Source organism: Paralichthys olivaceus, chromosome 17 (assembly GCF_024713975.1).
Source record: "Paralichthys olivaceus isolate ysfri-2021 chromosome 17, ASM2471397v2, whole genome shotgun sequence".
Taxonomy (NCBI): domain Eukaryota; kingdom Metazoa; phylum Chordata; class Actinopteri; order Pleuronectiformes; family Paralichthyidae; genus Paralichthys; species Paralichthys olivaceus.
The window spans coordinates 17,109,290-17,121,839 of NC_091109.1; the positions used below are offsets into that span (position 1 = coordinate 17,109,290).

The 12,550-nt window shown below is 40.2% G+C and overlaps 1 long non-coding RNA gene across 1 annotated transcript; it reads right to left on the minus strand.

Moving 5' to 3' along the window:
• Positions 1 to 1,633: 1,633 nt before the first annotated feature.
• LOC138405266 (uncharacterized) lies at positions 1,634 to 4,447 on the minus strand. The gene is made up of 3 exons (XR_011238956.1): positions 2,487 to 4,447; positions 2,337 to 2,395; positions 1,634 to 2,092 (listed from the first exon to the last, which is right to left on the minus strand). It is a non-coding gene; the product is annotated as an uncharacterized lncRNA (long non-coding RNA).
• Positions 4,448 to 12,550: the final 8,103 nt, after the last annotated feature.

Below are 12,550 nucleotides of genomic sequence, written 5' to 3' on the forward strand. Positions count from 1 at the left end.
ACAGCAGAAAAAATCATCAAGAACTCACTGCCCTCTCTGCAGAGCATTTACCACCGCAGGCAGGGTTCACAGGAGAGCTAGCTCCATTATTAAACTATTTCCAATTGTACTGTTTACATTTACATTGCATACATTTGCACTGCTCAGTTTTGCACAATACTCACCCTATTCACCTCATTACCCTTGTTTTCACCTTACTCTTAAACATGTTTCATATTCTTATTGTATTTGATGTAAATATTGTATTTGAATGTCTATTTTGGTCGGCTGGTATTCCAGAAAGGACAGCACAAGAATTTCAATTCACAGGGGAACGTGTGTGTTCTTGTGTGTATTTGACAGTAAAAATTGTTGAATCTTGAATTGGCAAGAAAACATTCAGCCACTCGGCCCTTTGTGGAAGAGTTTGGACATGGCTACAGACAAATAAACAAGGCAGTGTCCAAGATGAAACACTAAAACACTTGACTACTGCTAACAATAGTCTTTGGTTTCCACTGACTGCATTTCCATTGGATTTGCACTCAAAATCATTGCTTTTTAATGGTTTGTGAGTGTAGGAATAATGGGGATTGTGACTTGATAAGGTGGGTGCAATGGTTTTTTTCGTCCACTAGATGGAGGTCATTGACCACGGATCACAACAGTTTTTCCTAGATTCAACATCTTGAATCAACTTTATCAGTGTTCAAGTCAAGTCAACTTTATGATCAATAATGACATATGTGCAGGAAATACAGAGAATTGAAATAGCGTTTCCCTCTTATCCCCGGTGCAAACAGCATTCAACATGAAATATAAAATATCAAAAATAGAAGTCATTCAAAGATATAAACAGGCAGTGGCAAATGTAGATGATATCAAAGATTCGCAGTTTGGGCCCCTGACCAGCTAGAGCTCTGACATTTTGCACACTGCCTCTCCTCTCACCCCAGAAGGCTCCCTATGTGTTATTAAAGCTCTGGGTGTTGCAGGTCAAAAGATCACATTTTTTCCACCTACCTCCTACCTCAGTTCGAGCCCAAAACCACCCAGGGGCCCCAAGTTTTAAGTAGAGGTTCCCCCTGAGACCCAGGAAGCACAACTACATTCGGGTCGCCGTAGCCGGAAGCTGTTTTTCTAGTGTAAAATACCTGAAAAAGGGTGTATTTGAGTGAACGATAAATGGACACATACTTTTCTCAGATCATGTGTATTATGACTCATTATCAGGATAACCACCTACTGTAAATACAAATGCCACAATGTGTACAATTACTGCTGAATATCTACAGAACTGAAATATTACATACGTCAATAGACTATACTGAAATATTACTATAGACCATGTACATCCAAACAGACATTTAACCTGTCTAATCTGTGACCTAGCACCTGCATTCATTAAACAACTTTGGATACCAGTAATAAAGTAAACATAAGCATGTAAGATAAACAAATACAGCATTTCACAAAATATTCTTTAACTCGGCTTACTTCTAATATACTGATAATATATTGCAACTCACAATTTAGAACAGTACACTCAGTAACGCAATTATTTCTGAAAAAATCAATTTAAAATAGCCTGCTTGCAACAACACTAGTCACATAGTTTTTCCACAGCCACGGTGTACTACTATTCCATAGACAGCGCACAGTTAGCATTGCAGGAGATTGATGTGCCTTATGTTAACTTAATCGTCGTCATGTAATTATCAATATTACTTCACGCTACATGAACAGACCGTATTACAAATTGTTTCCTGAGCACATATACACATTCACCTAACACACTGGTAAATATTAACCATTACTTTGAGGTACTGCGCGTATCGCATTTACAAGGCAAGAAGTGTGCTTTGTGAGGTCCTAGTGACCTTGCCATTTGATCTTTGACAACTGAATTCTATTCAAGTCATCATTGAGGCCAAGTGAATGTTTGTGCCACATGTAATGATATTTCCTTTGTATTCAAAACAATGCAAAGTCAAGTGAGCTTGACCTTTCGACCTTTGACTTACATGATGTAGTTGTTCATGAGATATCGCTTTCACATGAATGGGACAGACAGATGGATGGATAAGCTGAAAACATAATGCCTCTGGCCACACTGAAAGTGAAAATGGTAAAGAAATAAATATAGCAATACATGATAAATAATTTGTTCCATGTTCTTTTAATTTACATGGATGATTTCTTGACAAAACAAGCCAACTCTATAAATGTGAACTGAGTGTCAGAAATTAACACGACATTCATAGCATCTGCAAACAATTTTTCCCCACAAATTTCTGTAACTTTCTGAGAATCTGCATCACAGTATATTGTAAAATATCATGTGTTTCAATACTCACATTATTGATGGAACCTCAGTGATGTCTACTGTCCCTGGCTCAGACACTCTCTCAAGCATCTACAGTACATGTCAAGACAGGTAATGGTAGAATTAAAATGACATTAGATATCTACAATTCAGTTGAACTATTATAGTTTCAGATATTAACCATTTAATTCCGAGTTCAGTCAGGAACCCTTTGTCATGCTTTACCCATTTGTTGCAAATGGGGACACAGTTATGATTGGCGCTGAAGGCTCCATTCTTTGGATGTTCCCTGGTTAGCCGAGCAGTGTGCTGAGATAAAACAGGGGACATATGCAGAGCGCCCAGTGGGCGTAGCAGGCAAGGTACTTTTGTTTAAGATGATTTACCACAACCGTGTTTGGACTCGGTGCTGTGGTGGCAGTTTCTGTGAAACAAGCACAAAGTCAAACACTTCTTTCTTTAAGTTTAATTCACCATCTGCAGATGGACTCATTAGTACACATCACCTGATTGACATGCACAAATGAGCAAAGAACATAGGAGAATCTGTGTTCTTATAACTCACAGCCCCCTCCCACTAAGCATGCAAAGGTATATATTACCCTTCTGTATTTTCACTCAGTGGAGGAGACATCCTGTCCTTTTGTTTACATGTTCTGTGGATGACTCCCCCCCGTGAGATCCCACTTGTTTGATCCCAATCAGAGATACGAGATACCATAAAGTTGTGGTTTCTCGAGGCCATAAAACTCAAGTCTCTTAAGCCACCACAGTAAACCTTAAAGTTGCCCTTTTAGATGAACAATTTGGTCAACCATTTGGTCAGTCCTCCACATACATGTCTGTTTATGCAATTATACATACACGAATGTAAAATTTCCATTACGGTGCTAAAAGTGTTTGAGCTTCGCAGGGATCAGTGAGGATGAGGTCGTATTTAAAGGGACCGCTTTGGTGAGAGAATGGGCTGTGATTGGTGGGTGACTGACGAGCACCCATAAACCTATCGGTATAGCTGAGCACATGACTCTGTGTCCTGCATGAACTAACACAATGCTTCATTAGTCACAATTCTAGTTCAGGATTTCCACAATGACATTCTAACTTTAAACTTAATTTAAGGTATCTTGAATTGAGGCAAATTAAAGCTGACCTTGAATTATGATCAGTCAGAATCAAATTGTCATATATCACAAATCATAAACTGGATTTATTTTCATAATTAATTATGGATACAATTCCAAGGTATGATGCAGAAATCTGGAATGGACATCTATATCATTGAGCATTGTACAAGAAGATAAGTACATTATTTTTAAATAAACAGCATGGAACATGGACATGTTACTACATGTTCTACTGAATAAGGGATCAGCCACATGCTATCCGTAATACAAACAGCCATCATCAGGGACATAGTCATCAGAGAGATCATAGTTAATAATCATCCCATGGTACTTGTACCGTAGTTCTTTACAAAGTCTACCACCTGCCCCTTGATGATAGTACTCTGAGAGTTTGAGGGCTGATGCCTAAAACTCATGTCCTTGGTTTTTGTCACATTTAGTAGTAAAAATGCAGTCACAACAATACAGATTCGCAATCCACAATGGGACCATGGCTGTTCTCATCCGCATGGAGGAGACTGACTGTCACAGAGTCATCAGCAAATTTGAAAAGTAATCTGTTGTCATGCCAGCTGCGGCAGTCATCAGTATACACATTACAGAGTGAAAAGACACAGGAGAAGACCCTGTGGATGATGACAATGCCTCTTACGTGCATTTGTTTACCCTCACTTTCTGTGTTACTTGTCAGTTGCAGCTCGAGGCATCATGCATGTAACCAATATTATCTTTTCCAGGCACTATACTGGTACTGTAGTACCTACAAGTTACGCACGTTCCATTTTGCCTGGGGACATTTAAAACAAACCAGTCTACAACATAGTAAAAATCACATGAAAATCAACTGCCCTCCTCATCTTTTCATTTTTTTTATCCCCCAATTTTTTAATGTGGATTTAGAATTTGATACTGAGCATAGCCGTGAAATTGGCTCCCCAATAGAAATGGTAAAGGTTGTCAAATTAATGTTACCTACATAAATCCCCACAGATTTCTAAAACATTCTCAGAACACAGTTTACATCACAGTATATTGTAAGGTATCACATTTTTAATTACTCACCTTATTGATGGAACCTCAACCATATTTACTGTCCCTGGCTCAGACTCTCTCTCAACCATCTACAGTAGGTGAAGACAGTAGGTGTTTTCGTTCCCAAAACACAGGCTCTCGTGTGGTTCCAAGAGTCTGTAAGAGTAGAACATGAGGTAGAGCATTCAGCTACCAGGCAGACACCTTCTGTGCATTTAAGGTTAAACTTAAAACATTCCTTTTTGATAAAGCCTGGCTGGATCAGGTGAGTCCTGAACCATCCCTTAAGCTGCTATAGGTCTAGACTGCTGGGGAAACTCCCATCATCCACAGAGCATGTGGTGGCAATTTCTGTGAAACAAGCACAAAGTCAAACACTTCTTTCTGAAAGTTTAATTCAGCATCTGCAGATGGACTCATCAGTACACATCACCTGAATGACATGCACAAATGAGCAAAGAACACAGGAGAATCTGTGTTCTTATAACTCTCAGCCCCCTCCCACTAAGCATTCAAAGGTATTTATTACCCTCCTGTAGTTTCACTCAGTGGAGGAGACGTCCTGTCCATTTGTTTACATGTTCTGTGGATGACCCCCTCCTGTGAGACCCCAGGTGTGAGATCCCAATCAGAGATACCATGAGACACCATAAAGTTTTGGTTTCTCGAGGCCATACGACTCAAGTCTCTTAAGCCACCATCGTAAACCTTAAGGTTGCCCTTTCAGATAAACAATTTGGTGAACCATTTGGTCAGTCATCCACATACATGTCTGCTCATGCAATTACACATTCACAAATGTAAAATTTCCATTACATTTCCCCCCTTTGAGCATTTCATGCTCACTAAACAACAATCATTTTTAGACAAACGCATCATCTTGAAATTGAGAATTTCATTCTAGATGAGGGCCCGGAAATTTAACATATCCAATTGCATTCTTGATTAAAGTACACAATCAATACACCAGACCAACAACACTTAAATACAAACAAAAATCTGAATCGATGTCAAAAATTCCAATGACACATTTTTCACATTTAAAATACACTATGACCACCAATTCCATGCTTCAGGAATCTGTGTGTCCTTGTTCTTTTCCTCAAACAATAGGCAATTTAAATGAAAAACAATATGCATCAAATTGTCAGATGTATGTATGTATGTATGTGCAGCAATCAGATCAGATTATGTGACCAACACCTCCTTGGCTGGTGAGCATCATGTCCAAAGCCATCCTATTTCGCAGAGCCACATTTCTGAGGCCCTGAATATTGGGAGAAACAAAAATGAAAACCCAACCCCCACTAAGTACAATCCCATCTATTCTGTGTGTGTTGTTCGCACATTTCCCCACCATGGGAAGAGTCCCCCAAATCCTTTGAAGACACTTTCAATGTGGAACACTCAAATCTTCATAATAGTGAGTGCAATCTGTATGGAAGTAAGTGAGGTTAGGTCTCTCATTGATGATCTTTCCTCGCAGTTGTCTTCATGGCTGCATACCATGAATTGACTTCAGGCTTTGTCAGTTCAAACAAAAGTTTCCATTTTTTGTTTTTGCTTATGATGCTCAGTTTAGTTTGGTGTTGTTCTTCCTGCCAAGGTTTCACCTGCCATAGCAATGTTGGCAGGACGATGATGACTGTGAGCAAGGACAGGGAACACATCTTTTCCCTCGAACTGCATCCCAGTCGTCCCATCAGGTGTCACTTTTTGTCTGTCGGCGTCATCGTTTATCAGCAGCGTCACCCTAGCCAACCCCCTAATCAATGTGCCGCCTCTTCGTGAGATTGGAGACGTGTGGTCCTAGAGATTTCCACCCCCTCCTTGCTCGCGGACACAAAGCAGTTGAAGGCTGAGGTGCACTCACTGACATCAATGCACGCTGTGTTCTGAAGAATCCACTCCTTGCTCAGGAACCTCCCTGCAATGGCTTGCAAACATCCAAGTTGATCTTTCAGCAGCCTTCACTGCCATCTATGGATTTTGGTAGGGCTTCCTTCACCTATCTGTGGATCTCAAAAAGCATAGGGGACAGGTTGCACAATAAAACATTTCCCTGAGCAGTGCCTTCGCAACTGCTAAAGAGTCCTGTTTAAATGTGGAGAAACACACATGTCAATAAAATCAAGACAGTATTGCTTTCCCTCACTTTGTTCTTCCATAAAATCCCTCAAACAGTTCACTTTATATAATCTGGATTCCTCTTTGTATATTATTATAGTACCAATTATATAACTCTAATGAAAATTTAAAAATAATTTGTGAGTCATTTGTGAGTTTGACAATTCTTTTGTAAACCAATATATCTGTATCTCTTCCTACATTTGGCATCCCCCCTTTGACACTTGGTTCTGACCATGTGTCAACTATGAGGAAACAGATATCTTTCTAAACAGGATTTCCTATTTGTTCCAGACCAAAATGTATAGCCACCAAACAATCCACTTTCCTTCAAACAGTTTTTTTTTTGTTTTTAACTGAGCTGCCCTTATCTGCAGCTCCTGTAAATCTGTATTTAAATGTTAATGACCCATCACATACATTAGGTGTTAATGACCTATCAGATTCAGAAACGCCTCGGACAAGCAGACTGTGCTTTGCTGCAGCTTTTGCAGCAGCTTCTGCTCTCACAGTCCCCTGTGAAACTGAAAAGTCTTTCAAAAATGCTTCACATTTGCAGAACGCAATTAGTTTGAATAACAACACAGCATCAATCAGAACAGCAACCAATGTATGGTAGGTAATGGGTTTGAGAATTTCCCTTTAGCCAAAAATCTGCCAAATCATATACCACTCCCAATGCATACCTGCTACCAGTGTATATGTTGACACCTGTCACTTACATATTTGCATTTCTCAATCAATGCAACCAATTCTGCAGCTTCTGCAGAATAATGTAATGAGTGATTCAGCCAAATTTGTTATACAAAGTTGTAACGTCAAAACCCACTTGGCTTCTACCAGTTGCTGGATCTTTTAATGCTGAGTCGTCCACAAACAGCTTCATATCTGCATTATCAGCTGTACTGTATCTGAGTCACTTAGCTTTTGAAAAGTGTTCAGTCTGACAATAATAAATTCCACGGTCCTAATTGCATTTATCACTGCAGAAATCTTTTGTGATTTACCTCTAAACCTCTGATTAAATTATTATTATTATTGGGATCAGATGTTTTTTCCCTTCCCATAACCCCTTTTGGTCCAAAGTTCCAAAACTTTCAATACCAATTGTTTTTGTTCTCCTTTGCTTAATAGAACATGGAGATCAGAATTTGATACCTTAAACAATTTGTCCAGTGAGTCAATCTAAGCTACTGAGACAACACAGTGATTACTGTTCTAGTATAACCAACCTAACCTATCGTTAATCTTTAATCTAACTTTCTCTATCACATTCTTTAACTACTTACTCTAACCTTCTCTACCATCCTTTGTGTTAGCATAACATCTGTAATTACATCTGGGTGAGTACCTCAGCATCTCACAAGAAAGTGTTACTTACAGAGGTGAGGGAAGCGTTCAGAATCTTCCATTGATATGCATATATCAAATCCTCTAGTTACATCTAAGCCTTGTGATGTTAAAATTAGCATATTACTCAATGAACACATCAAATCTCTACCAATAAAATCTATCAGCCAGTGTGGTGACAACAAAAATTAATGTTTAAAATTTCCTTAACCTCATTTTTTTTTTTTAAACAATGGTACAGTGTATCTCTCTATCACTGTCGTACCTATTGCTTCAATTGTTTTAAAACATCTCTAACATTCATTTTTGGAGTTATATTAAACTCTTCACATTAAATGACTGATTCTGTTTTCACCTGAATCTACCAAAAATGTGATGTCTTTACCATTTACTTTGATTGTGTGTTTTTGCATATATGCACAAGTTCTAACAGTAATTCACATGGTGTGCGTGTTACAGTGCTCTTACGAATTTGGTGAGTAGGTTGAAACTTTCTCTCTGTCTCCGCGTCTGCACCAGATGAATCCTTCACTGTCCCCAGCTCCACCGCTACTCAATCGCACTATGTGTATTGGTTCTCAGGGCAATCCCTGATCCAATGTCCAATTTTGCCACATTTGAAACAAGCGTCAGTTCTTCCACGTCCCCTTCCTCTCCCTCCATGACCTTTCTTGTGCCCGCAGACTTGGTTTTGATATGCTGCCAGCTGTGCCATTCGCAGTCCCTCTGTCAACTGCATTGCCTTTTTCTTTTTCTTGCTGTTCAAGAGTTTTTCTGCATGATCAGCATGACCCCATGCTGGATTCACCATTCTCCGCTCCTGTGCAGAGACGGATCTTGCCACTTTCGAATACTGAGTCCCCATCTCAGTCATCAGCAGTCTATGCTGTTCAGTGCTGGTTCCAGTTGCACTGCATACCGCTCCCCCACTTAACACTTGTGGGAGAGATGAAGTGGTAGGTTCTTTCATATTGGTGAATGTCCATGGTCTGTAGATCAGCTGAGTGTTTCCATCTCCTGCAGCCACCTCCACCATCGGTGCTTGCGGGGTTGCATTCAAATCATAAATTGCCTCCTTCCCGGTGCGCCGTGGAGTATGTGCTGCCAGATATGGAGTGGTGCATGATGGAGGCCTGTCCACCTCCTCTGCTGCAACAAGGTCGAGGTCTGGATGGAGGTTAGGGACGGCTGGAGCTGCCGCCTGCGCCCTCTGCACCGGTAGCAGCTGAGTGTCCTGCTGGTCATCACACTGCACCGCTGCTGGCTGTGGTTGTCCTCTAGGTGGAGCTGAGTCCAGATCAGGGTCTAGTCGGACACACTGAGACTTAGAGATTAGTTCAATCCCTACCTTTTGTAAACTGTCCCTGATATTCACTTCAGTTAACCAAAATTCACACGCTCCAGTACAAATATCCCTACATTTCTTTTTTCCTTCTAATTTGTCCTCACTAACTCGTTCCTCTCTAACTCTTTCCTCTCTAACTCTACGCTTACCATCACTTATTAACATATACTGAACATTAAGAAAAGAAAGCTGAAGTGGATTAGCATTATCCTTATCTTTCTTTCCTTTACCGATGTTTAAACCCATTTCTCTAGTAGGTTGTCTCAGCAGTTTTAACACAACTCTTATTTATCAATTTAAACTCCCAATTTGTTCAACAAAATACAAAATTTGGAAGACCAAAATTATGCTGATATGGGAAAAGACATTTAGAAATTCCCTAATTTATTTTAATCCGTTCTTTCTTTTTAATTTCCTTTTGTTAAAAATTTGTTTTTAGGATTTAAATTTTAGGATTTAAGTCTTTCTTAATAACCTCAAAAAGCCAATTATACCCCTAATATACTTAAGTTTACTTAAATTCACTTACCTTTACTTACCTTTGGCGGTTGAGAACTTCTCTCACTCTCTCTTTTTTTTCTCTTATTAAAGCAGATTCATTGCAGTGTCGAGATTATCCTGGCTCAGGTCTCAGTCCTTCAGTCCCAGTCACATCTCCAGTGCAAAACTCTATTTACTATATTATATCATAGTTTGTTAAATCATGAGCTCGACGTCAGAACCCAATATAACAAGTGTACTAAAATCATCAAACACTCCGTATATTTCTATTATTATATCACGTACATATCAATACTCCTTAACTCTGTGACCTCCTCTCAGATCACCAACCTGTTTACTCTATTCCCAATTAACTATGTGACCGTCTCTAAGATCACCAACAGGCTTATTCTATATTAACTCTGTGGTCTCCAAGACCACCCGTGACCTCCAAGATCACCCGAAGCTTCCTTGATTCTACATCGGTTCCAAACCTTGCCATGCAGACACGTCTGTCACTCACCCTGTGAGAGAATCGTTTCCCTTCTGAATTTGTCTTCCCAGAAAGACAGTGTCTCTGTGCTACTTGGTCCGCCGGATCACAGCAGTGAGAGCACTCTTTGGTTCTCAGGCATCAGGCCCTCACGTCTCTACCCTCTTTTGTCAGGGAGGTTGAGGTCAGAGTCCCAGACTCCCTGCGCAGTTTTACCTTTCAGCCTTGAGATCCAGAGTGTCCTCTCACACGAGTGATCCTGCCGACAACGCCAAAATTGTGGTGGCAATTTCTGTGAAACAAGCACAAAGTCAAACACTTCTTTCTGAAAGTTTAATTCAGCATCTGCAGATGGACTCATCAGTACACATCACCTGAATGACATGCACAAATGAGCAAAGAACACAGGAGAATCTGTGTTCTTATAACTCTCAGCCCCCTCCCACTAAGCATTCAAAGGTATTTATTACCCTCCTGTAGTTTCACTCAGTGGAGGAGACGTCCTGTCCATTTGTTTACATGTTCTGTGGATGACCCCCTCCTGTGAGACCCCAGGTGTGAGATCCCAATCAGAGATACCATGAGACACCATAAAGTTTTGGTTTCTCGAGGCCATACGACTCAAGTCTCTTAAGCCACCATCGTAAACCTTAAGGTTGCCCTTTCAGATAAACAATTTGGTGAACCATTTGGTCAGTCATCCACATACATGTCTGCTCATGCAATTACACATTCACAAATGTAAAATTTCCATTACAAGCACTTCTCCACTTCTCTCGAAAGTGAAATTATAATAACAGTTAAAAACTTCCGTCATCTCATGTCGTGAAATCACTGGAGCTTTAATTTTCGGTTTCATCGCAAAGGGGCTGCAGATGCTTTTGTGAAAGTTTACATTTTGTACAAAATGTGGAATTCTAAGAAACACAGATGTGATTAAGACATTTCTGGTAACCGTAGGGGTTCAATCTTTTCAGGAAGAATGAATGTGTGTTACGTGGCAAGAATCATTTTACTGATCCAACACAGGTCTTAACTATTTCAGATATTGAGGTCATAAGAAGCCACTGTGTGAGGTTAGGCCTGTTTTATTGGTGCTCCTTGAGGAACTCCTTCATGTAGGTAGCCAGAGAAAAGGACCCCAGCACTCGGTTGTACATCGACCAAATCTATGTCAATATGTAAATGAGAATATTCCCCACGAACCCTCCACCCTGGCGCGATTTCCTTTTTTCCCTCACGAACTTATTTTTTATATTAAAGAATGAACTTTATAACATTATTATTTGACCGACACAGATTACACATCAACAGACGAGCTGACGGCACAAGACCTACGACAGAAATTGACCTTAAGAATAAGTTAGCAGTCTGACATGTGACAGCCATTTGAATCGCAAAGAGAGGAGCGTTAAAGCCTCGGAGTCTGAGCAAGGCAATATCAACCGCCACCACAGAAGTCAGAGCAGTGAGAGGGTTTAAATAAATGTGGGAGTGGCAGTTCTTAAAGCTGCCGTGAGATCATCACACAGTCAGGAGGCCTCGCTCGTGGCCGTCCAGCTGTATCCGGCGGTGTGCCTCGGCTGGCGCCTAGCAGCTGACTTAGAACTGGTGCGGACCAGGGGAATCCGACTGTTTAATTTAACACTTTAATAAATGTCAATAACTATGTTACTGACGTGTCCCTCTCTCTCTTTCTCTCTCTCATTGCAGGTATCTCTGACTCCAGAACTGAAGGAGAACAACTATTATTATTATTATTATCATTATTATTATTAACAACAATACTTAATTAATTATTATATGAATTGTTGCTGCTATCATTAATAATCAATAACTTCTTTACACTGTTATCGTTTACATTTTAACTAGTCAGAGCTGATACCTGACGGTGCTCAAGTGTTCCGGTCTCTCGCCTCCCCCTCCCCACTGTTTCTCTTCTCTCCCCATTTTTCTCTGCTCACCCCAACCAGTAGAGGCAGATGACCGTCCACATTGAACCTGGTTCTGCTAGAGGTTTCTCCCTGTAAGTGAGGGAGTTTTTACTCTTCACAGTCACCAAAGTGCTTGCTCATTGTGGGAACTGTTACGTTTCTCTATATTAAACAATATTTTAATGTCTTGACCTTCTATGTAAAGCTCCTTGAGATAATGTATATTATCATTTGGCGCTATACAAATAAAATTGAAATGATTTTGTAGCACCGGTATCACCCCACTTACTGCGCCACTGGACCAGTTCTAGGTTCTAAGGAGTGGGAAGCAAGAATAATCACACCAGAGACCGTTGC